At 37.4% G+C, this 27,540-nt stretch overlaps 1 long non-coding RNA gene across 1 annotated transcript in view; it reads right to left on the bottom strand.

Annotated features, from left to right (window-relative positions):
- Positions 1-1,250: 1,250 nt before the first annotated feature.
- LOC148055857 (uncharacterized) overlaps positions 1,251-27,540 on the bottom strand; it is a 39,953-nt gene continuing 13,663 nt past the window's right edge. Inside the window, exons 3-5 of the long non-coding RNA XR_015704665.1 lie at positions 18,243-26,900; positions 17,443-18,123; positions 1,251-16,569 (exon numbers count right to left, since the gene is read on the bottom strand). This is a non-coding gene — a long non-coding RNA (uncharacterized LOC148055857). The remainder of the gene's footprint in view (positions 16,570-17,442; positions 18,124-18,242; positions 26,901-27,540) is intronic.

Raw genomic sequence — 27,540 nt, 5'->3', positions numbered from 1 at the left:
TAACAAATGCTGTTATTTCAGAATTCTTAGGTTGTATGACACATCTGTATGGAAGACCCATGACTTTTTGGAGCAGCAGTTGTGGGCCCCCAAGATGCTCTAGGTAAACTAAAATTACACTAGATGTGTACTGAACCCCATACCAGGTAGTAAATTTAAGCATCTGATCTAAACTATCTCCTTAGGCTCCTTCTATAGTTGATGCAGAAGTGAGAGGTTCCTCCAGGTAACATTAGTTTTTTTAATATATGTGGGATGAATCACTAACTGAAGGTTTCTGTTTGTATTCACCATTGACTATAGAGTAAATCTACAATAGTAGCCTGGATTTTTCCTCTGAATTTTAAAAGATAAGTTTACTTTAAATTCATTTAACCCAGAATGTATAATTAACTCCCCATGCAGTAAAAGACTATCGCAACTTCATCTGTTCGTTTAAGAGTGCGGCAGGTTTTCTTTTTTTTTTTTGAAGTATGTGTGAAGAAGAATATAGAATCTAGTCAAATTAGAAGAATCAAATTATATGAAAGAGAAATTATTTTTTTTAATCTGGTTTCATTTGAAGCACCTCACACTGCACATTTTTGCTTGTATATATTACCTATTAATTTTTGAATCCATATTGTGACTTCACCAAATTTGATGGAGTAGCAGATATTTTACATTCCTTAGAATGTAAAGAAGTAATTTGAATGTCACTTGGAAACAGAAAAAGTCATTTACATTTCTGTTTCTTAAGAAAATAAAAGCCCTTAAGAGTTTCACTCATAAATGTCTTAGAGAAGGAAAGACTGTAACCTGAAGTTGTACATTACTGGATTACAGGGAGTATACATGAAAAGTAGAGATTTATAAATTACACAGGCCTGGTAAGAATTTCAACTAATACTCTGAAATCGATCAACAGAAACAAAATCACTTTAAAATTGGCTTCCTTTAATTTCCTTTGTTCCAGAGATCAGAAACTACTTATTTTCCATTTGATTTTTATAGATTTCTCTTTTTTTTTTTTTTTCTCTTGGTTAAGTTTTGTAGGGGTGAAAAAAGAATAATGCAATGTTTATTGTTTTATTATTATTATAACTTTCAGATTTTAAAAAGTCCAATTTTGGAAGGGAGCTTAACATACTCTGCGTCACAGTTTTGAAGTAGAACTGTCCCGTACTAGTACTATTGAATGAAGTTTCCTATGATAAAAAGGAAGGTGCAAGTTAATTTAATAGCAAATGTGGAGCTTTATTAGGATGAAAGTAGCAATTATACTGACTTGATGTACAGTACTGAAGAACTTCTGTATGTAACCATTCCCAGCTTGCTTCAGGATTCAATAAACTCTACATTTATACGCACACAAATTATTTCTGAACTTTGCCATGAGTCAGATGTTATTTGCAGTAACTTGAAAATTGCTGTTTATAATTGTAATTTTTTTTTGTTTGCTGTGTAATTTGTCAAACATTGATGTTCTGTTGTCTCCCATGGTCAGTGACTCCAATGGCTGTTGACAACTGGCTGTAGTGACAGCATCAGCAGTAGAGCACACTTTCATATTCACATTCATTACTTCAAAACTTGAGTACTGTTATTTCCTGGACAGAATGATCAAGGCTTCTCAAAAACTCCTGTTGGTAAAACATACAGCAGCTTTCTTCTTCAATAAAATTAACTGATGTTAATATGTTATACCATCTCTCTTTATCTTTCACAGGTTCATTTTTTGATTTTTTTTCCCCAGGAAAAAATCAAGCCTTCGGATGCAGCAAAATTGTAGATATACTTTACTTCAAAAATATGCATTGAAAATTAAAAAGTTCAACCTTTATATATTCTTAGAAGTAGGGGCTCGCACCCTGAGGCAATCAGTAGTTATGGTACTTCAGATTACGTGTATTAAATGAGGATCCTTCCTCCTGCAAATCAAAGTAGCTTATTTCAATTCTTTTTAATTTCAAAATAACTTATTTTTCATTTTAAAATAGTGGAAAATATGTTAATATTTATTTTCTATTTTTTTTAGGAAAAAATGAAAGTTGAGTCAGAATGACTTTTTACATTTTTCTGCAGAAGATGTCTGCTAACAATTTTTTTTACTTCTGAACAATTCTTTTTTTTCTTTCCCCCAATATATTTTTCCTGTAAACTTAATGTGACATTTCAACCTCATTTTGCTACAGTCATATGTCAGAGGACTTACTAGTTTGTCAGCAAAGGTAACAACTTTCTTCCCTCAAGGAAAATTTGCTTTGCAGAACTGCACACAGTACTCAAGGTGAGTACCACACAAACGCTGAATACAAAAGGATAATCACCTCTTTTGACCGGCTGGTTATACTGTATTTGATGCACCCCAGGGTGCAGTTTGCCCTCTTGGCTGCCAAGGCACACTGCTGAACTCATATTGAGCCTGCTGTCAACAAGCACCCCAGATCCCTTTCTGCAGGGCTGCTCTCCAGCCACACGTCTCCCAATTTATACTTGTACCTGGTGTTACTCCATCCCAGGTGCAGAATCCAGCACTTGGACTTGTTAAATTTCATCCCATTAATGATTGCCCAATGCTCCAATCTATCTGGATCCCTCTGCAAGACCTCTTATCCCTCAAAAGAATCAACAGCACCTCATAGTCAAATGCATCCAGAGCAGGACAACAAAGCTGGTGAAAGGGCTGGAAGGAATGTCCTATGAGGAGCAGCTAAGGACTTTGGGTTTGTCTAGTTTTGAGAAAAGGAGGCTGAGGGGTGACATCAATTGCTCTCTGCAGCTTCCTGAGGAGGGGTAGTGGAGAGGGAGGTGCTGATCTCTTCTCCTTGGTATCCAGTGACAAGACGCATGGGAAAGGTTCAAAGCTGCACCGGAGGAGGTTTAGACTGGACATTAGGAAGCATTTCTTTACTGAGAGGGTGGTCAAACACTGGAAAAGGCTTCCTAGAGAGGTAGTTGATGCCCCAAGCCTGTCAGTGTTTAAGAGGCATTTGGACAATGCCCTTAATAAGATGTTTTAACTTTTGATGAGCCCTGAAGTGGTCAAGCAGTTGGACTAGATGATCATTGTAGGTCCCTTCCAACCGAAATGTTCTGTTGTGTTCTGTTCTATTCTATTCTAACAGAAAAAAAAGCTATTATTGGTCAAAAAAAGGACTTAGGAAGCTATCCTCTTACATCAAGAAGATCCATCAGGTAGGGACAGAAATAGATTCTCCATGCACCTGAAGTAGCTAGTTCTACTTCTCCCAGTGAAAAATCAGAAGACTTTTCTTTATCATGAAACATTAATTACAGCCTTATTAATAGTAGTAAAAAAACCCCAAAACTAACAAACCTTTTTTTTTTCTTCAGCTTGAGCAACACCTTATTTAGTTCAAAAAAATTTGCAGACTCCTTACTGGCAGAACAAAGGAGTTATTAAATGCTGGAGAAGAAAAACACAGGTTAATAAGTGAAAAGATGGATGTACTTAATGTTCACTCCATCTTTCCATTCCTAGCTAAGTTACGCTTCTCAAGTCAGTTACCTTTTAGTCTTTTTTTTCTTTTTTTTCTTTTTTCTTCTTTTTTTCTCTTTTCTTTTTTTCTTTTTTTTCCCTTTTTTTTTTAAACACTGGATTACTTGTACTTTCATAATCTTACACTTATGACATAAAAATTTGAGTTTACTTTACAATAGCTCTCATGATTCAAACTCTAGCAAATGAAAATAGGAACTTTAAATGTCTTTTCTAATGTCCTGACTTTTTTTTTTCTCCAGAATTTATTTGAGGTAAATTATATTATTCACAGCATACTGATCACCAGAAGTCATACTCATTTTGCTGAATACTCATAGCAAGCATGTCATGCCAGATTTCATGTTTTCCAAACTTTGCTGTTTTCAGAACTTAAATGCTTCTCAGGCATATTCTTTAAAGATGTTTTAAAATGTCTGATAGCTGAAGGCAAGCTCAAAGTATACAGCAGACATTTATTCTTTCTCCAAGAGTATTTGTCAACTACACACTATAAAGCAAAGTAGACAATTTTACCTGACATTTCGACTGACAGTGAACTTTGCAGAGTTCTGTAAAAGCTAGCAGAGAATATTTCTAAAAGCGTATGTATAATAAAAGGAGTTTTATTGGGAAGACTGGGTAGAAGGCTTTTACTAGCAATTGCAGTACATCAAAGATGTGATATACAGTGAAAGATAACACTGCCAAATAATTGTAATTTTCACCTGGTTTAGGCAACAGCTGACTTCCCATTTCTTTATCAATACAGACTAAGATTGCTTCAGAATAAATCAGGTTTTCTTTTAAAGTATATGCTTTGAGATCCAGCATTCTTATCATTAACACGTTCTGTTGGATGTGGCATTAGAGATGTTACTATCAAGAACTCTTCTTTGTTCATTTCTACAAGACACTTACATATAATCACAGTACAGAATTTTTCCTTGATACAAATAGTGTTCATCACTTGAATTCTTAGATAACCCAGACCTGGAATCAGATTCAAATTCAGACACATTCAGGATGTCCATAAGGTAGATTCTAAATGAAAATTAGGTGTTAAATTAGTTAAACTCACATTACAGTCAATAGATACTTATTACAGTGTAGTCAATACAGTGGAGTTTAGTGAGCTCTTCAGATGACAAAAAGAAGGTTTTTACTTGGTTATTTAATACCTTAATAGATGAGCAGTTCTTCATATTCTGGATGTGGTTCAGTTAATAACCCTTCTGGCCATCAGCTGCCACTTTAGTAGCACATAAGTTCTCCAATGGATCAGAGGTCTTATCTGCTAGACTTATATGCATGTCTTGGATATATAACAAAATACTAGATTCCAATGCCAACCCCTAGGTCTCCATTTAACCCTAAATCATCAAAGCAAAGCCAAAACCAAAACAAAACTGAAGTAAAACCAAAAGCATCAAGACTATAGAGCTTCAGCTGCATCTAGAGCTGAATTCAACCTCCATGTATTCTTCTGCACAGTCATCATTCCAGTTCATTGAAAACAATTTACTTGAACTTAGGCTTAGATTCAAAATATTCTAGGCATTAAAGTTGAAGTGAATTCCACTGAGCTTTAGATATCTTGAATACAGAAATCTACATTTGAAACTAATTTTTGAAGTCCTTTTATACTCTATTTAGAATAATAGGTGCTTTTAGGAATAAATCTCATAACCCCAAGTAAATGTGTTAAAGCAAAGATCTGTTTTCTTTCTCAACACTGATTATGAACAGAGTTTAGAACATTTGTTTTGAATGTAGTTTTGTACATATATTAACTGAGATTAATACCACCTGCAAGATATTTACAGATTTGAGCATTTATATCTAGGCTTTTGGATTAAAATATTTTTTATGACCCATGATAAAGGTCACTATTCTCACATAATTGATAGCCATACAGTTCTGAAATTTTAAAAACATTAACTAACAGGCAAGCATAGCAGTTTCTAGGCACTGGTTAGTCATCTAGATCTTCTGGGAGCTTCATATAGGATTGTTGGGGGACTCATGGAAAGTTTTTGAGGAACATCACTGTGACCAGTGCTGCAACTAGGTGAGGATAGCTACAGGAAGATTCCAGCAAGCTTTAGCAGCTTCTAACAAGCTCCATCACTTGTTTCTGATCAAATGGTTCTTTGAGCTTTTGTTCCACCTGAACAAAGGAGGGCCAAGCACCCTTTCAGTAGGTGCTACAGAAAGGCCTATGTGACTGCCAGCATACAGCACAGTTAAGACAGTGCAGTCAACAGAAGCAGTATTTTTCACAGAAGAGTGCCTGGAGCCTCTTGCTGAGGTTGGAGGAGAAGTGGTGTCCTTGCCTGAAGACGTGCTGGTGGAGAATCTGTGTTGCCAAGTAGCTGCTGGAGGAGGTCAGTGGACTGCCCGACATCAGAGATATTGTGAAAGAGGTTGTCTGGATCTTCTTTATGGCACTGCAGCTACAAAAGCCTGAAGGCTCAGCTATACTGAAGAAGGTTCACTGAGTTGGGAAATGGAGACTCCCATACTGTCAAAGGCTGGAAGCTTGTGACTTCTTGCACAAGGAAGAAGCCTCCTGCTCCACCTAGAGTAATTCTTGTAGCAGAATCTGTACAACTATATATCTGAAACTACAGAAGACGTCAATATCCTTGTAGCAGATGAGGGGCTGGAAGCTGTGTTCAAGGGTGCACCCAAGCAGGCTGAATCTGAACTATGCACCAGCACCAAGAGGAGGTGGTGAGTGACAGCAGAGAATGGAGGCTGCCATCTGCTGACCTGATCTGTTGTCTGGGAAGGTTTGCTGCTCAGATCTGGGATGTTGTGGACAGACTGCTAAGGCTTTTCAGGCCCTTAGACTATGTCCTTGATGCTCTTCTACATAAGTATCAACCTTACTGCCAGGAGAGACCTGGTGAAGAGTAAGTGTGATCATGAGGCTCTGGGGTTGAGGATCAAGGGCATGGGGACCCAGGTGGTTTCCTCCTCAGTCCTGCAGGTGAGGGGGAAGGGCCTGAGGTGGAGGGAGGAGGAGTGGAGAGTTTCTGCAGGTCAACAACTACCTGCACAGCTTGTGCTGATAACAAAGATTTGTTTTTTATGACCAAGGCACCCTGCTTGATGATCAAAGAAGAACAGCTAAGAAGAGATAGGATTAAACTGACCAAGTAGGAAAAAAAACATTTTTGCCGATGGGCTGGCTAACCTTTTGAGAACAGCTTTAAACTAGGAGTGATGGGAGTGGAACATGATGACCACTCATCAAGTGAGAAAGGGGTAGACCACCTTGGAAAGCAAAGGGTGCAGAGTGGACCTGGAGACATTTTAATCAACAGAACAGGGCTGAAGAGACCCCTCTTCAAGGATGTGCACACAAATAAAGAAGAGCTGACATGACAGCATTATGGGAAGATATCCCATTAATTCTGTGAAATCAGCATGACTGGGTGCCTCTCTGAACTGCTTGTACACTAGAGCATGAAGCAGGGGGAACAAATAGGAGGAATTTGAAGCCTACATGTGCTTTCAGACCTAAAATCGTAGAAGTGAGCCATCACTGTGTTCTTGCAATAAAAAAGGCCAGTGGTATCCAGAGCTGCTTTAGGAAGAATGCGACTAGCAGACTGAGGGAGGCTATTATTGTACTCAGCACTAGTGAGACCACATCTGGAGTGCTGTGTCCGGTTCTTGGCTCCCCAGTACAAAAGAAACATACGTATAATGGAGTGAGTCCAGTAAAGGAAAATTAAGATAATAAAGGGCCTGAGTCATGTGACATACAAGGAGAGGCTGAGAACTGCAGTTGTTCAGTCTGGAGATGACAAAGCTTGGGGGGATCTAATCAATGTGTATAAATACCTAATTTGGGAAGGGGCAGTAAGGGGGATGGAGTCTGACTTTTCTCAGTGGTGTCCACTGGCAGGGCAAGGGGCGCGAGCTGAAATACTGGAAAAAACACCTGAACATAAGAACTCTTTTACAGTGAGGATGGTCAAACACTGGAACACATTTCCCAGAGAAGTCATGGAGTCTCTGTCCTTGGAGACATTCAAAACCTGATTTGACATGGTTCTCAACAACCTGTCCTAGCTGGCCCTACTCTGAACAGGGGGATTGGATTAGATAATGTCCAGACGTCCTTGTCACCCTTAGCCATTAGTTGATGTCTTTTACTGTCCCATTCTTCTCCCACTCAGATTAAATCTACACCCTTTTCTATTTTTTTTTTTTATTTTTTCTATTCCTCTGTTGAAAATTGATAAGATTATAAATCTTACAAGCTAGAAAACTAATAGTCAAATCTAACTAAATAGGCTATTGTGCTGTATAACAAGCAGTGTGTTCGGGTTTGGATTTCTAGAGCGTTCTTAGCCACTTATTGTTTTGTCAATAGTTTACTGTGTTCTTATATCACTTAATCATATCTCTTCTCCCTCAACTTATATAACAATCTGGCTATAACACAAAAGGTGAGCATCAACACTTTTTTCTTTTTCCAGACACTTTTCTGACTGAAAGACTTCATACTTGATCTGATTTGTTCCATATTCTGTATTAGAGATAGTTAGCATCCATAACAAATAAGTTTGTGTCCAGAGGCTTGATATAGGTTGGGTAACCCAGTTTTAAACTGCAACATGGCAAAAGGGAAACTTCAGAGTAACCCATAATTTGCCTCCCACAGCTGCTGGCACAGTCAGTGGAGAGGAGAGGTTGCACTTCCTTTGTTTTCTTGGACTTTGACAGTTTCTGGCTAAGCCTTTTTTTGTTCTGTGATAAACATTAAATGAGACCCAAAGGTAGAATATATAAACAAGTAACACAAGTACAAAAAAACCCCACCAAAACCAAGCAACAAAACCCCTTGTCTATTAACCTTCGGTCCTACGACATTTCTCATTTCATCTTGTAATTATGCTGAAGTGCACTTTTAGTTATCATTGCTTAATTACAGAATAAGTGTTAATTTTCCAGTTAGAAGCAAACACTTAATTGCATCATTCACTTTCTCAAGTTTCTACACCGTAAAACTTATGGCTGAAACACAACATAGAGACACAACTTCTCTCTTTTTTTTTTGCTTAACTCTTGCCTTTGTGAGAAATGAGGAATCATATGCATGTATATCTCCTCACACTCTCCAATCACACGGAGTCCACTGAGAGTTTGGTAAAAATCTCATATACCTAGTTATTAGATTTCTGAGCATAATGTGAGTGCACATATTAATGAACACTAGAGGTTTCCTTTAAGAATGAAAAATGCCTCAGTTGTGGAAAATTCTTCAACAAAAGCCTTCAAACTCTCACCGTCACCTGCAAGTCCCACCATCAGTTATTCAGAAACACAGCTACGGGAAACCAGGCTTCACTAAGTTTCTGTGTACATAATACCAAGTGCTGCTAAATATAGACATAATTTTGGTAACTTCCCTGTAATATTGTAAGTTTATAGCTCTGTGTGGAATGATTTCAACATTTGGCCAATATATTTCAATAAAAACGACCTATATTTCATCATTATGAAGACTAATTTAACTGCAGGATGTAAGCTGTTCAACCTCTCTGCTGTAGCCTGTTTAATCATATTGTAATTATTGCTTTACATTTTCCTTTCTTACAGTCTTTGAAGAAATTGTGTCAGCAGTTTGAAGACTGAATAAAGTACAAATGAATTTATTTGCTTAAGGAAATTCATCTTCCTCCAAACTAAGGGTGGAACTTGGCTGCCTAACAATAAACGTCTAGTGTGCTTTGATATGCCCTAAGGTGTGCTACTTAGCCATATTGCTCTTCTGGATGAACACAGGTGTCTGTAGGTCCTTCATCGTATCTGCCGGCCTGTGTAGCTGTCTCATACCTTAGAGCATCTTGAATGAAGCAGATGCCAATGTTTGGGGAACTCAGCTATAGATCAAGGTACACACTGTTTGACAGGTACGCTGGATACATTACTTTGTATACATCACTCAGACTTCTCACCTGTGTTAGTAAGAAACTGGAAGAATAAATAGATAGTATACCATTCATTATTGTCCCACACTGAAAGAACGGATATTAAAAGAAGAAAAAATAAAGGGCTTCACACTTGAATGATTTTAAATCCCAATAGGTTACATGGTTTAAAGCAGATTTGTGGTGTCTTCTGTTTTAACTCTCTAACTCCAAAGGAAACATTTCAAAATTCCTTTGCCTTTATTATGCATAGCAACTTCTTTCTCTTGGAACAGAAAAACAAACTCTGAAGTTTCCATGGTAAATTTCTGAAACAATTTCAATTGAGGAATTTGTTTTTCAAGAAGCATTTGGTGGGATGTTCTCTCCCAAGAAGTCTCGATAAATCCTGTTAGTCCTTTCCTACACAAAGAATATCTGGAATTCAAGAAGAAAAACAGCATTAAGTCCCTACTGAAGGAAAAAATCAAGACTGTAGGGACCAGAGGAACTGTGTGCTGATTTTTGATTCTTTAAGGTTATTTAACAGTCTGTGAGTATGTGTGAACTGAATGAAGAAATGCATGGTTGACTGAGACAAAATAATTGCTGTGACACATGAAAACATGGTGCTCTCAAATCCTATTCTTAAGTAATTGAAGCACATAGTTTTATTAGAAGAATATTATTTGACCTTCAAATATGTTTTAAATTGGCATGCAGGTATTAGAAACATAGAGTAGGTGTTCTTTGCAGATGAGAGCAGCAGTTGACTTAGAAGGTTTTACAATAATGGCTTGACAACTACTGTTTGGGCTGGAGGTTTAATTCTTGTTTGGAAGCCTTTATTTTCCCACAGAATACAGCCAAATTGCCATGATTCAAAATGAAGAGGTATACTTAAACCAAAATTTTTAATTAGATCACCTTGGAAATCTTTTCTCGCGTATGTAACTTGAATGTGATGGCTTATACAGACTCTCACCTTAACTGATTTTTTTTGTACCACAAGTCAATGAAGTTTCAAGTAGTTTTTATTTTCTTTTGTCTTTATGACACCAAGCTCAAAGTTACATCATTATCACTGTAAATGTTTTAAATTGTAAAGTTAGGAATTGGTGAGAGACATCAACATAGAGTTGACCCTTTTGGATTTCAGACTCTTCATTTATTATACTACACTAATTTCATTGCTACCAGTCCCCTTATACACTTTATCTTAAATTTATTTATACTTTCTGTGTCAGTGACATTATTAGTTCAAAGACATCAGGATTTCATTCCAGGATTCTCAGTAAGGTACCAGATGACAGACTGGCATGCTGCATGTGACTCTGGTGTGATAAAGTTACATTACAGTTTGCAGAAACACCTTACCATGTGTTAAGTATTAGTTAAGTAGTACCTAACTACTCTTTATACTGTCTGGTATATTATCTGCTGTACTACCTGGTAGCCAACTTGTTCTACAGGAAAGTCAGGTAAATCAATCAAGCAGATCATAAAACTTTCAATGATTGTGTGTTTACATGCATTCAAAAAATGAAATTTACTGACCTCAAGATGCTTGCGAGGAATACTTTTCTCATATTGCTTCATTTTTTGACAACTTCAATCAAATGCATTTTGCAGGTTATTGTGTCAATGACTCTATGGACACCTGAGTCCCAGGATTTTTCAGCTGGGAACTTGAAGACTCCATATTGTTGTTTGCAATGGGTTTCTTAGTACAGCTGTGTCTACAATAAATCACTGTGCGTTTCCCCTGCTTGAAATACTACAGTGCTTCTTAGAAGTCTCAAATATTAGGTATTTTATGAAAGCCTCTTAATGAATTGTTGGACATGTGTGAAAGATAAGTTTCTTGTTGTGCACTCTCTTGTCTAAACAGACAAGATAGGCAAAGATTTAGAAGGAGGAAAAAAAAAAAAGGAACGAACTGTAGACATTTGCTAAGCTCCCTTGCAAGTCTCTGAATAGTATTTCATGCTGCAGTATGCCAGTACAATTTGTTCTCTTCTGGGAGAGATTTTTATGTTAGATTGGAACAATAATGACAGGATAGCCATTTACTTTTCTTGGCCTTATAGAATAGGAAAGTGATAGGCATAGGAAAGCGACAGAGAGAATTCTGTGCTTTGCACATCACTATCAGCACAATTAACAAACTGAGATTACAGTGTAATATCCTGCTCTGAATCAACGGAGATGCCATCATTATTTTACCTTCTTTGCCTTTGAGCAGCCTCAGAGGAAATGATTGTAAAGGTAGTTCAAACTATGTATTAATCAAATGTGTTGCAAAAATACATGAAATACAATAAATGTAACTGCACAATAGTATTTTAAGTGCTTTTAAGTTAGTAACTCTGAGGTGTTTAGTTTGTTTACTCTTTATTTCTTACTGTAAAAATTCCCCAATTCTGCACTTTTTTTTTTCAGAGAAGGAAATGGTTATATTTCACAGTGCAACAAAATAGCTATCTAACAATCACTTGATATTATTTTCAAATGAATAGACCAAACTATTATCAAGAAAAAATCAAGTATTCCAGTGTAATCTTTCATATAATAGCATGGTATTTTGATATTGTAATACTTATAGCATAATTACCATTCAGCATTTCATTTCGTAATATAACTTCTCCTGATTGAAATAGCTACTTGAGGTCTTCAGTTTGTAATAATGACAAAAAATAATTGCTACATATCTTAATTTAATCCAGTGAAATTATAACTCACCCCATATCTCTTGCTTTTCAGAAAAGAATACTGACAGAACTATCCAAATTCATTTGAGCATATATATGTAATTATTCTTTCTTATGATTCTTCCAGAAAACACCATAGTGAAACACTGGAATGGTTTGCCAAGAAACATTGTATAATTTCTGTTCTTGAGGGCATTCAGAGTTGGACAAGGCCAGACCTGATCCAGTTTTGACCTGCTTTTAGCAACAGGTTGGGGGAGATGACCGCTAGAGGTCCCTTCCAGCCTCCATGATTCTGATTTTATAAATACCATCAATATTATGATATTACTATTACTGTTTACTGCTACTGGTAGTACTTTACTATTAAATACCAATACTGACAATAATTTACTAATCAATGCTACTAGTACTAAAATGCTGGTAATCTGTAGCTATGGAAAAGATAATATCAATTAGGCACTGTGCAAACAGAGAGGACCATTCTCTTCACAAGTGGTTTCTGGCTTAATAAGAATATAAAAGAAAGGGGAATTATGAGGAAGAAATAAAACCATATGATCAACAAATAAGAAATGGTAAAGCTCAAGGTTAAGCTTACCATAGATCTAACCATTCCTTCCATTTGATATTCATATTATGTCACACTGTACTTTCTTTTTTATTGCTCACATTGTTTTGTGATTGCAATAAGGAATGAGTAAAGTTTTTGAAAGTCTGTAACTGGAGCAACAATGTACATGAGTCTGCTGTGTCATACTACAAAAAGTATTCAGAGGTTGGGCTTATTCCAGCAATTTATTATATAACTGCATTTGATGTTGCAGTCATGAATTTCTGAATAACCCTCTTTACTTCTACACTTTCATTCACTCTTTTAATAAACAAGGAGAAAACTTTATACAGATTTCGGCCTTGGGGATATATGCATAAAGGTACCTTGTCATCTCTCTTCTTCATTAGGAGAACATAATCCTCAGGAGCACTTTCCGTTGTCATTTGTACACAATAGATGTCATCTGTAGTAGACGTAAAACCTATTGATATAACACCAAGCTAACAACTTGTTTAGAGCTTACTTGCATTGACACGAAAGACTGAAACTGGATAGATTCTATTTTTTCTTGTTAACAGTCTTGCCATTATGGATAGTCGCAGAAAAAAAATAGTAATGAAGACCATACAAAAACATCCACTTAGAAAAGTTTCTAAGATGTATTTCTTCCATAATGGAAGTATTATAGAAGGTTTTAGAAGCCCTTGGATCAAATTTCTTAAAATTCCAAATTGTAATTTCCTAACTGGGAGTTTTCACTGAGAGAAAGATGCTGCCTGTTTGGACCTGATCTCTTTCAGTCCTTCCTAATCTAGCTACTTCATTTGATATGAAAAATTAAGGACAAGGTCTCTGAACTTCACTCATGTTATGGATATAACTTACTAATAAAGTTAGTGTTCTTTCTCAAGCTGCATATGGATGTGTTTACATAAAGTGAGTGTGAGAACAGAAACTAAGCTAGCATTTACTTCTTTCTATACTTTCAGGTAGTTCTTCCAGCCTCTCCCTTTCCTCTCAAGAAACAGAAATCTCCTTTAAATGCACAGCCAGATATATAATTCACAGTTGTCATCCCCCTTGTTTTACAGTTGTTTTAATTGTGTTACTAGAGAATTAGAACTGCCTTTGACATAGTGTGTGGCATTTAATATATGTAGGACATGCATGACAATGACACAAAATATATGTACACAATACACATTCTAAATAGTGTGCTCAGTCAGTAAAAATATGACACTGTCATAATTTCATTTCTGATGTTCTTCTGAAAGGCAACCTTTTCTTATTGGCTTAGCCAAAATATCACATACCATTCCAGAGTGTTTGTAGATCCATTTAGAAGAAACCATACATTTTTTTGCTGTATAACATCTGAGGTAATAATATACCTAAACAGGCCTCTGTGAAACATTAGTTTTACAACATTATGTCCATAGATTTGATTTGGCACTTTTATTGCCAAAAGAGAGTCTATTACCAAATAAATATGTATTACACTCAGGGAGACTTAGTTATCATACAAACATTTGAAAATCTATTCATTTTAATATCTTCAAATGTTTCATTGCCTCCCTTTAGTTTTAGTCATCTGTTATCAAAGCTGGTAGTTGCCGACATGTCTAAACCTTACATCATTTCATTTTTGTTTCCCCTGGCTCGTGGCAGTGAAAGGAGCAAGGAGAGGAGAGGAGAGGAGAGGAGAGGAGAGGAGAGGAGAGGAGAGGAGAGGAGAGGAGAGGAGAGGAGAGGAGAGGAGAGGAGAGGAGAGGAGAGGAGAGGAGAGGAGAGGAGAGGAGAGGAGTAAGGAAGACAAAATTAATGAGATAATTTAGATTTTCAGGTTTATAGAGCATTTCATCTAAGAATCTGTACTTAACTGTACAGTATGCATGACATCAATACAGGGGGGTAATAGGGTGAATTTTTTCTTATATGTATTCTAAGTAAGGACTTCTCAATGCACAAAATAATTACTTTAATTGCCGTTCTTTTTCAAGCAGCAAAGTGAAACAGCAGAGATCATAACAAAAGAAAAAAAAACTGCATAAAATGTTTTTTACTAGAATGTACCAGGATTACACAGTAAATGACTGTTGTATATTTTTTCTTTTTTTTCATCCATGTGCCTGGAACAAAGTCTAGTCAGATCCCACCACTTAGAGCGTGGCAATGGATGTATCACTGTGTGCAACTGGTTATGGAAACATAATAAGCAGTACCAAATGATAACTGTAACATAGCAACTGCTCTACTGAATCATACTAGCATTTCAAATAATGCAATGTTCTGCCTCTCCAAATAAACAACTTCAAATACTTACAAGGATATAAAAAAAATTCAGCAGCCTATTATGAGATGTCGTGCCTCCCAGGAAAAGTGTCCTCCTAAATCTTCTCAGTTAAATGAAGGTTTATGAAGTAAATGATGATGTGTGTAGTCACTAAAGCTATATGTGGTATAAATACAGATGTTCTCGTACTCACTGAAAATTATAAAACCTGCTTGAATCCCTTTAAGATCTTGAGTTTTTGGGCATTGAGTTCCTTATGTACTGTTAACCTGAATAACATCTTGCATGTGAGCCAACTGCATGTGATCCAGATGACTAAATGTCAGAGTCAACATCTGAACATCATACCTGAGCTTCTGTTCCAGTGAAAGGGGGCTTAATTTGATTACTTACACACATGTCAGGGTCTTATACCATCTAACAAATCCTAGAGCATTCTGCATGGCATCCAAATGCTGTTCCAGAAAAGCACATGCCTCTATGGATATCCCCATGCTGATATCTCAGATACTCTAGGACATCTACAATAGTAGTAGATAGCTATGGTTACTATGTATGGCTTCTAGAAAAATCAATTAGTATTGTCCGGGAGGCTGTTCGGTTGATGCCATATATGTGAACTTCTCAGACGGGGTTTTGTAGACCTCAATATTGATTTGGAAATTCATTCAGATGCCTAAATGTTGGAGTTTGGTGCCATGTGAGACATATAGGTTAATCAAAGCATCTTCACTAGACTAACGGAAATCCATACAGTTTTGGAGTGGCAACTGGAAAGCAATCAGATTACAGTCAATCAACATAAATATTATTAGATGCTTATACTGAGGTAACTATATTAAGCTGCAGCATTTCTTTAACTAGAAAGGGAGGCTGGACATGAAGCTCACATATAGAAACTTATTTACAACAAATTTAGGCATCTGCAAATGTAGACCTGAATCCTATCATGTTTGTAGTCATGGTTCATTTGCCTGTCTATTTGCAGCCATCTAAGATGCTCAAGGACATCCTAAACATGCACCTGAGCTATTGTTCTTATTTTATCAGACAACCTAGTCTTTCTTCTGCCATGTCTTCTGAAATGGCCACCAGTGTTCTTTTCAGGCTGATAATATCCTTCTAGAATATATTGTTCCCAATATGTTGTCAGGGCAGAGTGGGCCAGCAGCATCCTTGGGGTCAGGGAGTGGGGCACCACAGGAACCACAAGGTCAGCTGAATTCTCCTTGAGAGCACAGCAGGCAGAGCTGCTGGCTAGTAACAGGGCCCACCAACAACCTCCAACAGTTTTGTTGCGTTTCATGCTGGGGCTGGATCTTGGCCAGGGGTTCCTATCAGGAGTGGCTGGAGACGGGCTGGAGATGTGCTGCAGTGCAGGCCTGATGGGCCCATCCAGGAGATGAGATCCTGACAGTGCTGGGCCCAGGCCAGCTAGAATAGGACCAGAGACCAGAGACTGGGGTGGGCACAAGCACTGATGCCCATCAGGGACAGACTGTGAGGCCAGGTGGCGTCTTCAGGTCCCTGACGTAAACATCCAATGCTTGGCTTACTGATCTTTGCACCAACAAAAGAAGGTAGCTTTACTGAGCTGCCTGGAACAAAATAAATATGATTAATAGTGGCATCATTTTCCCCAAAAGGTTACCTGGATAAGTGTCAAAACATGGATGTAGTTTCACCATTATAAAAAATGTGCTATATGGGTATACTTTACTGTGTACTATTTGGGGACAATTATGTCAGAATAAGGAAATCTTATATCTAAGATTTATGTAAGGATATAACTGTGTCTAGGGGCAGGCTTATAAGGGTATGGAAGGAATAAGACACATGGAAGTAAGCAAGCTGAATGCCTTCAGTTAATATGAGCATATGTCAAAACCTAAAGGGTTACCCAGCCTGCAGGTGTGTAGAGATCATGACCTTAGGTTTGTAGGCTTCCGTGATAACACAAGGACATGGAGGATTTACCCTCTCAATTTCTCTACTTTATTACAAATTATGACAAATATCACAAAAATCATGACACTAGCAAGTAAGCTACCACAAAATTCACCACTAGCAAGTATACCTATGATTAATAAAGTCAATATATATCTCAAGCTATTAAAAATTATTATCTGCAATCAGTAATATAGTATCAATGAATAGTGTAGCAACAATCCATATAATAGCAAAAACCAATAACAGCAACAACCAAGTAGGTATATACTATTACAAGTTACTGCAAACTTATCAACAATATAACAGCAGATATACTTGTGATAGATTACTGTTATGGATATATATAAAATACTGGAACTAAGCAAATGAGACAGATTTCAGAAGGAGCCAAACCATCCCAAAGGGGAGGACAAACTGATCCCAGAAGAGGACCCAACCATGCTGTAGGTGGGACAACAAACCAAACCAACCCCAGAAGTGGGCCCAAAGGGGGACCAATGAAATAACAGGCAGAGTCTCACCTCAAAGATGATCCACATCAAGAAGTTTGGAGTTAGCCAGGTGTGTCCAGTGAGAGTCCAAGAGCTCATAGTGAGTCCGTGCAGAGAATGAAACCTGTTTAGGTGTGGTGGGTTGAACTTGGCCTGACACCAGGTGCCCACCAAGCCACTTTATCACTCCCCCTCCTCAACTGGGCAGTGGGAGAAAAATACAATGAAAGGCTCGTGGGTCAAAATAAGGACAAGGAGATCACTCACCAGTTACTGTCATGGGCAAAAACCAGACTCGACTGGGGAAATTAATTAAATCTATTACCAATCAAAGTAGGGTAACGAGAAATAAAACTGAATCTTAAAACACCTTCTCCCCACCCCTTCCTTCTTCCTGGGCTCAACTTCACTCATGATTTCTCTATATCCTCCGCCTGAGCAGTGCAACGTAATGGGAAATGAGGGCTGTGGTCAGTTCATCACACGTTGTCTCTGTCGCTCCTTCCTCCTCACACTCTTCCCATGCACCAGCGTGGGGTCCCTCCCATGAGAGACAGTCCTCCACAATCTTCTCCAACATGAGTCCTTCCAGTGGGCTGCAGTTCTTCCTGAACGGCTCCAGCATGGGTCCTTTCCATGTGTCCTTTCCACGAGGTGCAGTCCTTCAGGAACAGACTTCTCCAGCGTGGGTTCCCCATGGGGTCACAAGTCCTGCCAACAAACGTGTTCCAGTGTGGGCTGCTCTTTCCACAGGCGCACAGGTCCTGCCAGGAGCCTGCTCCAGCATGGGCTTCCCACAGGGTCACAGCTTCCTTGAGGCGCATCCTTACCTGCTCTGGTGTGGGGTCCTCCATGGGCTGCAGGTGGATATCTGCTCCACCATGGACCTCCATGGGCTGCAGGGGGACAGCCTGCCTCACCATGGTCTTTACCATGGGCTGCAGGGGAATCTCTGCTCCGGTGCCTGGAGCACCTCCTCCCCCTCCTTCTTCACTGACCTTGGTGTCTGCAGAGTTGTTTCTCTCACAGATTCTCACTCCTCTATTTTGGCTGCTGTTGCACAGCAGTTTTGTCCCCTTCTTAAATATGTTATCATAGAGGCACTACCACCATTGCTGATGGGCTCAGCTTTGGCCAGCAGCTGACATTGGCTCTATCAGACCTAAGGGAAGCTTCTAACAGCTTCTCACAGAAACCACCCCTGTAGTCCCCCAGCTACCAAAACCTTGCCATGCAAACCCAATATATTAGGAAAAGAAAAGTATGTACAGCACAGGAAGTTCTCAGCGAGAGAGGCTACTTTTTGGATAAAAATTAAGACTTTTTTATATCATAGAAACATAAGAGGGCTCAGGGCACCACCACTTTGAGCAGCCAAGAGATGCTGTTAATGTCTATTTTTCACCTGTAACAGCCCAGAGATGATGATATTATCTGTTCTTTCAGACCAGTTTTTATTTTCCCAGACTATTTTTCTCTTTTTCCAGACTATTTTTCACCTTTTCAAATGATAAGTTGTCATTACAGTTCCTTGTTTTAGCACTTACTGGTGGTATTTCAGGATGTCTCTGGTTTCTAGGTACCCAGCTGTACTTCAAAGAGGCCAGCTGCACTTTTCAAGGATGCTTCTGGTTCCCAGACCTAGTTCCCAGGCTCACAGTTCCCAGGCTAGCAGGCATTTTCTCCTGTTCAGTAATTTTCCCTTTCTAACCAGGTCACCTTTATGGCTGTTCGCATTACCATGGTGATAAATGCTTCATGCTAATGAAACTCCTCTTTTTCCATCCGTCAAAATCAAAGCTATATTCATACATGGCTTTCAGAAAGGAGATTATAGGTTTTACCTACGGAGGGAGGAAAGTTGCAAGATCTACCTATACAGGAAAAAAACCCACACCTTATTTTTAGTGGTTATAATTAATTTATAAGATTCTTGATGCATTACTGAAACTAGAAGGAGATTTTTAGTTGACTTCTCAGATTCTTCTTTCGTTTTGAGCTGCACTATTTTCCCAACAATTTCCATTGCAGTCTCATAACATAATTTGTCTGTTGTGTTTCTCCTTAATGATAAGACAAATCTTTAATGATTTCATAATTCTGGTCTCATCTTTACATATGACCATGTTCTAGTTCTACTTTCTTTACTATCAACCTCAGTTTGCATATACCTGTAATGTTCAGTGTGTAATATTTAAACCTGGTTACTAAATAATATGACAATGTTCTAGAGATAATCAATAAACTTGGACTCAGAAAACAAAATCATATTTAATCAACTTTCCATTTAAAGAAACACCTTGTCATTTGTTGTTACTCTCTTGAAGCGAATGGTAAAAATGTTGCTTATTTCTATGGTGATGGAATTGCGCTCAGTGTGAAAACATATGTAGAAAAAGCAAAACAAAAGGCATATTTTTGGAGAGAGTATTTCAGCTGATGAAATTTCAGTGTAATTTTATTGACAAGAAGATTTTTTAGCAATGAGTAGTTAGAAGACAATAGGAGTTTCCATTATTTCTTAATATATTGCTATAATCATTTCCTTAAAGTCATTTTGTGAGTAAATGCATCATAAAAGAAATTCAGTTACCATCATCAATGAGATATATTTTATACATGAATTCTAGTAATCACAAGTATGAAAATAAACTGAATTATTAAAATAGTTACATCTCATACAAGTTATAAAGTAAAAAAGGCTCTGAAACATGAATAGAAATTAAATGTGGAAGAGCTGTACTATGTGATATTTTAACGAACCTCAACTCTGCAGGTCAGCTACTTTAAAACTACTCACAGGACTGGTACTGGTGTATTGAAATATTTCTGTCAAGCATATTTATTGAACACATAATTTACACACGTTATAGCCCATGAAGTGCTCATCACTGGATTCTAATGTTAAAACCTGTGCAAAATTGCTAAATTTAAAATCCACTGTGAAGTAAAACTAAGTACTTTTGAACTATTTGAACAAGGGAAATATTGTATCCATAATATATTGTGTAGCTAAAGCAGAGGTCTGTTGCACCCATGAAGAAAGTAGCACACCAAGCAGGTTTCAATATTTGGTTGTTATGAACCCAGACATAAGCACACTAATAAGTTGTAACTGTATAAAAACTTCTGTACCTGGTGGTTCATTGAAAAGAGTGTTGTCTCTGAGACTTGTACAAGAAGTGCCTTATGCTGACTGTGCAAGATCTCCATTCTGGCCTCTTGTTATCAGCTTATTAAGAGAACTGGCTGTGGAAGCACAAACTTGAAAGCTGGGAAAAGACTATGTTTGCTTTAAGGAAAGAAGCAGCAGCTAAGCAAGGAGAAAACCAAACCAAACAAAGGAAAAAAAAAAAAAAAAGAAAAAAAACCCAGCCAAACTACAGGATAGGGTACCTGCCTGTAACTTCCCCCTCACATTTGTCTTCTCCCTTCTCCGTTGTCTCTGACAGAGACTAAGGGGTGGGAATTGTTTAAAAACTCGGATGTCTTGTAAAAGAATAAGGTCCCAAAATTGGAATGGGAGAGAGGGGTCTGAGTTCTCCTTGTTGAAGAGCTCCCAAGTCTGATCACCTCAACCTCAGCAATAAAGACTATCACAGACCATAGTCATCAGTGCTAACTGCACAGCACTTTGGTATGCTCACAGCTAATGTAGGATGTCATTGCTAAGGACTGACCACTCTGAATATGTAGCAATAATGAATTATAATCTGCAAGAATTAATTAACACAAACCATGTTGTTAGTTAATGTTGAATCTGATATAGACAGCTTTGGCACAAAGTGCACTCTGTGGACAGATAAGAAGTTTGTGTCAGTGAAGGAATGCTCAATACATGTTGGAGAGAGAATCTACTCAGAATTCTGCTACTGGAGTTTCTGAAATGAGAAAGAAAAAAAAGAAGACTTTTCTTTTTTCTAAAGGAAATTATCCTTAAGGGGTCGATTATCTTGTTAGATTTCATCTTGTTAGGGATCCCTCCAACTTGAAGATATTCTAACTGTTTTCCTCCACATTCCAAGACAACATCCTACCCACCAAACTGTTATGTCAATTATTGATGGAATAAATTTATCTCCTAGAGAACTTGATACACCACACTGAAAATATTTACAGGTTCAAAATGCAAAAATAAATAAGCAACTGAGTTATTAAATCGGCAGAAGCTACTATGGAACTACAATTCTATAACCCTTCCCTCCCAAAACCATTTAGTACCAGGATGAAAGCACATTCCTCTTTGCTGCAGCCTGCCAGACCAAGTGTTTGAGGTATAAATCCAACAGTCTACTAGGCCCCCGGCATCTCATTGGGCTTGTGTCTGCGGGTCAGCTTCATTACTAGCTGTAGGCACCCTCACCCCTCCCACTGGAAAATCATGCCCTCCTTTGCTCTTTACCTGACTTCACACCTTCTTCTTTCTCAATTTCTTCTACTTTTGGACCCACCATCTCCACTCCCAATTGCTTCTTCTCATTGGTCTCAATTCTGCTACACACATACCCAAATCTGGAGTTTTCAATGTTATTACTAAGACAAACTTGGTCTTAAATGATATTGCTGGCACTGCTGTCTAGGTGTACCCCAATGCTGCCCAGCAATTATCAAGTTCTTACTTGCAACACATTCTCTACCTTAGACACTCTTTAAGACACAATTTCTAATTTAGCCTTGATTCCTTTACCTAATTCTAAGTAATCACGAGCATTTTCTTATCTTCTGTGCAGTCCGCATACCACAGCAACAGGGTGGCATGTTTTCCAGACTCTGCTTTTGTGCTCATACAAAATTCTTACTCTTTAATTGTTTTAAGTTTTTTCCTGGCTCCCTGCAGATGCCTTAGGTAGTTAAGAGTGCTGCAGTGGGGCCTCCAGTTCACAAATACAAAACAAGTGAGTAATTTCTGTAGGAATTACTGGAATTAAATAATCATTTTGTCTCATCAGTGCAGTATGGTCAAGGTACCTTTTTCTTAATGTCTTTCCCCCTGGGAACACATAACTTGCATAAATACTTTCTACCTCAACTAACACAAATCTGGCTGAATAGAAGTCCAAATTTAGGAGGAAGGGAAGACAACTGTTTCTCTCTCCCTGCTTTTCATTTCCCACATTATATCCAATGGTCTAATAATCAAGACTGTCTTTTGGGTACAAACCTCCGCAGGCTGAGGAAAGGATTACTCTAGCATTTCCTGCGTTGGTAAAGTGATTTAATTAATTGGCTATTGTGTCCTTGAAAAAAAGTTGGCACTATCTTATCATTAGCTGTCATTACAAAGTTTATGTGAGAAATCCTAAAGGATTTCTAAGCTCCTTTGTGGACTGAAGTAAAATTTTACCAGGATGTACTGTTAGCCCTCTTTGCCACAAGGATACATTTCTGGCTCATAGTACTAGCTTTGGCTAGGACTTAATTTTCTTCATAGTAGCTTGTATGGTGCTATGCTTTGGATTTGTGCTGAAAATAGTGTTGATAATACAGGGGTGTTTTAGTTATTGCTGAGCAGTGCTTACACAGCATCAAGGACACTTTTGCTTCTCATAATGCCTTGCCAGTGAGTAGGCTGCAGGTGCACAAGTTGAGAGGGACACAACTGGGACAGCTGACCCATACTGACCAAAGGGGTATCCCATACCATATGATGTCATGCTCAGTATATAAAGCTGGGGGAAGAAGAAGGAAGGGGAGGACATTCAGAGTGATGGCGTTTGTCTTCCCAAGTAACTTACACATGATGGAGCCCTGCTTTCCTGGAGATGCCTAAACACCTGTCTTCTGATGGGAAGTAGTGAATGAATTCCTTATTTTGCTTTGCTTGAGCACACAACTTTTCCTTTAGATATTAAACTGTCTTTATCTCTACCTACAAGTTTTCTCACTTTTATTCTGATTCTCCCCCCCAACCCACTGTGGGGGAGTGAGCGAGCAGTTGTGTGGGGCTTAGCTGCCTACTGATGTTAACCCACAACACTCATATTCTACCTGGTGTCCACCAGGACTCCTAGGTCCTTTTCTGAAAAGCTACTTTCTTGTTGGTTGGCTCCCCAGCATGTTCTGGTGCATGAGTCTGTCATTCTTGAAGAGTAAGTAGTTTCAATTATTGCTTAAAACTTAGTCTTGTACCTTGTCCTGAATAAGTACTTAGGTCTGGTATACGTGTCAATAGTCTCTTTTTTTTTTCCTTTTTAAATGTACATACAATCTGAAACCTCTTTTGACTAGGCATCAGCACAAGACATTTCTTGTGCCCCATGCCTGAGAGAACTCACTTTTCTGACAACTGACAATATAGCAACAGTAGATTTTATGTTTTGATGAGCTGTACATACTGTGCTCCCAAACAGGACCACAAATATTTGAAATGGAGACTGCTACTAATTGGATTAAATTATTTTTGAAGCTAGAGCTTTCAAATTACCCCTCACTTACCTCATGAAATCCTGTAGCTGGGTCCTACTAGGACATTTGCAAAATTATAAAAATCTAAGACTTTTGTGCCTGAAAGTTTATAATGTTTTTCTTGCATATAGGGGCTTAACTCAGAGCCTAACTGACATGTAATTGGATTAGAACTAAAGCAAGATCAAGGTACTTGTAAAATAGTATACAATTACAATATTGTGTAATGCTTTCCTGACAGACTTATTTGTGTGTGTGTTTTTAGGTACCTGATGAAAGCCAATAAATGGATTTTGTAATAATAACTATATAACCATTACTGAGATAACTCTCTTCAGACTTTAAAAAAAGATACTAACCAATAAAACTTCACATTCTCCAGCAATCTGAGAATTTAGGTATTACTGAAACAAGTATAGATACCAACAAATTATAAGGGCTTGGTTGCATAAAGAAAGCTATAATAATTTTGTCTCTAATAAACTCTTTAATTCAAATATTTCCTCCAAATACTTAATGAAAATGAGTATATATGAAGTCCTTATATTGGATTCCAGTTAGTCATATCCATGTAAATCTAAACCAGTCCTGAAGATATTCTGTATATGACCAAGCAGTAAGATGTTGTCGTACATTGTCTTATATAGCCCCCTCATTATAAACTGCTGAGACATGAAGGTTGGGTCACTTTTTGAAAATCACAATGTAACCAACTCAGGAGAAAAGCGTCATATCGTCTGGAGAGTGGTAAACGGATCTGTCTTATTCTTGTAGAACATGTTGTTTGGTTGTTTTCTTTTTTTTTTTCTTTCCAAACACAAAATGCTGATATATTTGTGAAAACTGACTGGAGGATGTAAGTTGTTTTTTTTTTTTCCACAGAATCTGATTGTTTTCTTGTATATACCGTCCCTGTAAAATGATGAGCACATTTCATCCAGATCTATTCCCTTGCTCAATTATCTTTTGAATAACATTTTCCTTTCATTAACTTCAATTCAGGAAATCGGGTAAGTTTGAGAGCAAGAGTAAATGTGAGTCTCTGATAAAAAGTATGTGAAGTCAGGATGCATAGTTGTATAAATTCTGTGCACTGAAAAGAACATCTGTCAAGGCAATAATACTTTGTTTTTCTTTACAAATAAGAATTAAGTATACATTTCTGCAACTGGGAACATTTTATTTTGTATTGCTTTGTAAAGGATTCTTTGAGAATAAAGGAAAATAAACAGTAATTCTGCACTGTTGAAAGAAAACTACGAGCAAATGCTTTCTGCTTTTAAAACATTTTATGAGTTTCTATTCTACAAGATAGCTATTGCAGCCTTATTGATTCATCAGGATGTAAAGACAAAATCCACCCCCACCCTTCCCACTAAACATGTCAATTTATTTTTCCTTGCACCTTGAAGATAAAACCAAAATATATTCATAGTGAATTTGGAGTAGTCCATATAACTATGCTACTAATATAAAATACACCAACATTTTATTTTTATATAGATTTTTTTTGTTTGTTTCATAAAAACACCAGAAGATTTCTGAGAAAATGTAGTTGCCATGGGAAACAAAAGACAGACTTATGATACTCATCTTAGCCAAGGAGTTGCTTGTGCTTGGAAACATGCTGCTTAGGTAAGAGTGATTCTCAACTGCCATTGCTTCAAGCACAGAAAGCCATGTTTCAATCCCAGAATTCATGTGAAGATCATACCTTACTCCAGGGGTAGCTCAAATGAAACCAATGGAATAAATTAATAATTGACTCTAATTAGTCAATTTACTTCACTATAAATTTTCCTGCGCAGCTAAAAACAATGATCACTATGGTATATATAAGAGGCCCAATTTTGTAAACTCTCTACTTGTATCTCTGTGCAGTTCCTTTTACCCAATTTACTCATACAATAGTACTCATTGACTAACATGAGATATGTGATATACAAAAATGTAGCAGGGCTTCATGACGCATAACTGTTACTTGGGAAAACAAAAGCCATAACTCCAGACATCCCGCCTTCTTCTTTCTTCATCTATTCAAGACACATATATTCAGATGGAAATTAATGACTCATTTAATATAAATTGTGTTTTAGGCATGGAGCTGTCTGAATTTTAACTAATTTCTCTGAAAAGCTCAATAAAATAGGTATCTGTGGATTTTCAGAAACTGATTTCTGTTGAAAGATAAGGCTCTCTTCCACTAACATACCACTGAAGAGAATGACTTCACTCACTGTTTCTGCAAATATGATTAAGTTTACCAGACTCTGAAAACACCTAATAGAGACTGGCATAGGGCTGTTCTGGGGTTGAACGGGAGGAAGAAAATCTCCACATAGCTGTGATAACCAAATTATAATCTTAGAGAAAGAAAGATATCACATACATTGGAAAAGTGTATGGCCTTATGTTTCTCATTTTATTTTTGTTGTTCTCAAGTTTAGAGCACAGTAATTTTGTTGCAAAAGTCTGAACTGATAGAAAAAGTGTCAAGGAAAGGACGCTATAAAATACGAGAGCCTACAAGGCAGCACAGGATCAAAACACTGAGGCAGGGAAAGTAGATGACAAATATTGAGAAAAAAAACCCCAACAATGTTGATCACAAATTATGTTGAAGAAAGAATAAAAGACTAAGTCATGTAATAAGGTTAACATGATTGTACCTGGACCATAATGAGCTTAAGAAAGATTATTGGCTGGAGTATCACTTCAGAAAACAATTTATTTAAACTAATTACTCTATTTGTTTTAGAAGCATCTGGTGGAAAAAGAGGGAAAAGTTAAAAGCTTGCTGTCATAACTGTAAGCTTTGATCTTTTTAAGATGTTCTGTTGGCTTCTGTTTTTTCTTTTTCCAACATCATTGAGCTCTGCTTTAGTCTGAATCTGTTTCTAATAAAAGAATACTGAGTCTATGACAGCTATCAAATCATTATGTAATACTACGGCTCCTCATTCTTTCTTTTGTTAAAAGAACAAAAAAAAACCCTTGCTAAAATTTTGCAGGTACAGTGTATTCTGAAGTTCTTGCCGTTTTCTTTCTCATCAGCTCGAACTTATTCAGTGCTGTCCAGGCTCCTGATGTGGAGAAAATCAGATGGGGAAATGGCAATTAAGGCACATTGAAATATAGAAATAATTTGTTCAGTGCAGTTTTCATTATTGTGAAACAGCTTGCTGCAACTCTGTTTTATTAGGAATGCAAGCTTATCTGTCCGAGTACTGAAACGATTTGTGCAAAGTGTGTGCCTTGAAAGACTGCAATAACAGATTTTGTGTAAGGTAGAATTTAAAATAGTGTCTTAAATGAAAAAAGGTTGGAAGACTAGTATCAAAGTGAAGCTGACATTTTATTTTTTTTCTCACATTACTTTCTAATGTATTTTCAAACCAAGCAATGAGAAAATTGTTTAAATGAGCCCATCAAGTTACCAAACTCAGTCCTCGTTGTTAGCATTTGGTTCCCATAAAAACCCCTAAGTTTCTCAACTGTCTTTAAAAAGCCATTTCCAAATAGGGGAAATTTAACTAATGAAATATAAAAGATAAACACTTTGGAAAAATTATAGAAATGAATAATTCTGCAGACTGTTTACAGAAATCTCTGTATAGAATCTCACCTTCCTTTTGTCTTTTCAATTTAATAAAAAGATGATCATCAATAGTTGTCTCACCTGACTAGTAATTGAAGAATCTTCTTCAAAGCAGTTGTTAGAAG

Source organism: Nipponia nippon, unplaced genomic scaffold (genome assembly GCF_047370975.1).
Source record: "Nipponia nippon isolate SJK-2023a ecotype South Korea unplaced genomic scaffold, ASM4737097v1 scaffold_2, whole genome shotgun sequence".
Taxonomy (NCBI): Eukaryota; Metazoa; Chordata; class Aves; order Pelecaniformes; family Threskiornithidae; genus Nipponia; species Nipponia nippon.
Note: the sequence above shows the minus strand (reverse complement) of the source record. Positions and strands in the feature narration are given on the sequence as shown.